The sequence below is a fragment of the Pristis pectinata genome, chromosome 13 (assembly GCF_009764475.1).
Source record: "Pristis pectinata isolate sPriPec2 chromosome 13, sPriPec2.1.pri, whole genome shotgun sequence".
Taxonomy (NCBI): Eukaryota; Metazoa; Chordata; class Chondrichthyes; order Rhinopristiformes; family Pristidae; genus Pristis; species Pristis pectinata.
In genome coordinates this window covers 43,879,152-43,881,898 of record NC_067417.1, presented here as the reverse complement: position 1 = coordinate 43,881,898, position 2,747 = coordinate 43,879,152, and positions in this window count along the sequence as shown.

The following is a 2,747-nucleotide window of genomic DNA, read 5'->3' as shown; positions in this document are numbered from 1 at the left end:
CCGGGTTAAAGTTAGAACACAATTGTATAAACTCATTAAGGAACAACATTCACAAAGTTCCACTAGAACAAAAATGAATTTAAACTTGCTCCAAAAGATAGTCGTGTTTTATGCAACTAGACTATTTGGCTGTATTACTATGTCAAAGAAAATAAAACCAATTTTTGATAGTGTCCTGTTGCCTACTTACAGCCTCTAAAACTGTTGTTACCATCAAAGAAGCAATTGGAAGTGTTAACTCAAGAAAACATCACTACCTTCTATTACAGGGTTCCTTTCGACAAGCCTACATCACTACTATTCAGGAATAGGGTGATCCAACCTGGCAAACCCATATATTCTATTTATTAAAATATGGAATCTGGGCTCCTGTGACATAATCAGCATTTATTGTCCACTTCTACTTGTCCTAGAAAACTTGGTGGTGAACATCTGCAGTCCTCCATGATACTGATGGATATCGAATTCCACAATTTAGACCCAGTGATCATGAAGGAATGGTGATATACTTCCAAGTCATACACTGTGCTGACTTAGAAGTGAACCTCCAGGTGGTGGTATTAATATGTGCCTTCTATTTAGAATAGCTTTGGTATTAACTCCAGTGCAATGATAAACACAAAGACTAGGACTCCTAGCCTCTGACTTGCTCTTGTAGCCATGGTATTTATGTGGCTGGTCCACTGAAACACATGGCCACTGGATGTTGAAAGGGGGGGGGGGGGGGGGGGGGGGGGGCGGGTGGTGGGGAAGAGACTCGGTGATGTAATATATTGAGTGTCAGCAGGAGCTGGTTAAATTCTTTCTTGTTGGTATGAATGATATTTGCTACCTCTCCACCCAAGCTTGTCTATCATCAAGGTCATGCTGTGTGGAGGCATCACTTCTAAATTTAAGAAATTCTGAATGGAATTGAACATTGTGCACTCATCAGTGGGTATCCCTCACATCTGACCCTGATTATGATGATTAAGCTTACAACACTGTCATAAGCAACTCTTGCAGTGATGCCCTGGGGCTGAGATGATTGACCCCCATTAACCACAAGCATCTACCTTTGGGGAAGATATGACTCCAATAAGTGGAGAATTCATGTTTGATTTCCAGTTGATTTTTGCTCCTTGCTGTGCAATCTCAAATCCTAAACAGAGCAACAACATATAAATGCCACTTGATAGGACTATTAATGACACCTTTCAACTGATGGTTGAGTATTCTGACAGGCAGGACTTGTCCTGGGTTTTGTGGACGTAAAAAACATTGCCATATGTGAAGATCTTGCCATGAAGAGTCTAATCCTGGAGGGAAGGTTACATTCCCACAGTTCAGCTTCTTGACTTTTTTTAAAAACTGCTAAATATAGAAAAACAAACTAACACACTAGGATCTGAACACATGATCCATTTACAGGACATTGATCATTGAAAGTCATTTGCTCTTTGTTGGTATGCCATCTGTGCATACTATTACCAACAACTCCTGTAACAGGAGATGACGTTTGGTTTTTTTTCTAGTTTACTCTTAATTATAGCAAATTTTTATGTCAGGTGTCCTGAACTGATACCTTAGTTTTAACCAGAATCCAAGCTGGCTCTATTTCTTAAAGCTGAAGCAACATAATGGATACCAATTAGGATGGAAGGTAAGATTTTAGTGTCTCACGTTACTGGTCGTGGAACAATACACTTTCACTGTTGGTTACAGTGATGTAAACCTATGTTACTCTTAAGATTTGGAGAAAATATTGACATTACCTAATCCAGACCAATGCTATTATACATTACTAAGCATGTACTGCAGTCATAATGGTAACATCAGACATGATATCTGCTCATTTCTAGTGGTTATGCTAAATATTTGACATCCCAATGTACCTGATACATTGGTTCTTCTTCAGAAATATCATTATTTAATTTAGTTCTGCATTGGTGAAAGTGCAGGGCAAAGTATTTATAAGGAAGTTTTCTGGAAAACTTTGACAAATTGAGTTCCTAAAGACTGTTCTGCACTAAAGGCACATGATCTCAGGGGACCTCAGATTAAGCAGACATTTATCCGAATCACCAGTTTAATACATTTCTGATTAATCTCTTCCATTTTGCTAAAATGTTGTTTGCGCATGATGGAATGTCTTACACATGGGATTAAATGATGTTTTATACAACACTGGTGAAGTGAGATTTCATACAAGATTGATCGTGTTCGAAAGATGAACTGGGAACTGACAATGTAAATACATTGCAAATAAACAATATATTCTTAGCAGCCCTCCCAGCTGGCTACAGTGATTAAAAACTCATGGAAGCAAAAATTTGGAGGGAAACCTTTCTAGGAGGATAGTTTGCATTTTGGATTAACTCAGAGTTGAAAATCGGCTGGAGTCCAAATGTGGGATCTGCTGCCCTGGATGCAGGTGAAGGCAGAGGGCTGAGAAGGTGATATCTTCTCGACCCGCTGAGTTTTCCATTTCTCCTCTCTGTGTGTGAAATACGTAAGACTCCATTATCGGACCCTTCAGAGTGAAAAGAGCAGGGAAATTGCTAAAGTACCTTAATTTGCAATTTGTTTTACCTCTGCTTCTTCTCAAATTCTGGAAAGTTGAAGTCAACATTGAATGGACCGCAACGACTCGGAAATGCCGGTGTGCAATGAGCAATAACAAAGTAAGAGGGTAACTAGGCAATTGTTAGTGCTACTCCGTTGCTTAGTAACGGTTGCGCGCGCTTCCTACAGACATGGCCTGGCGG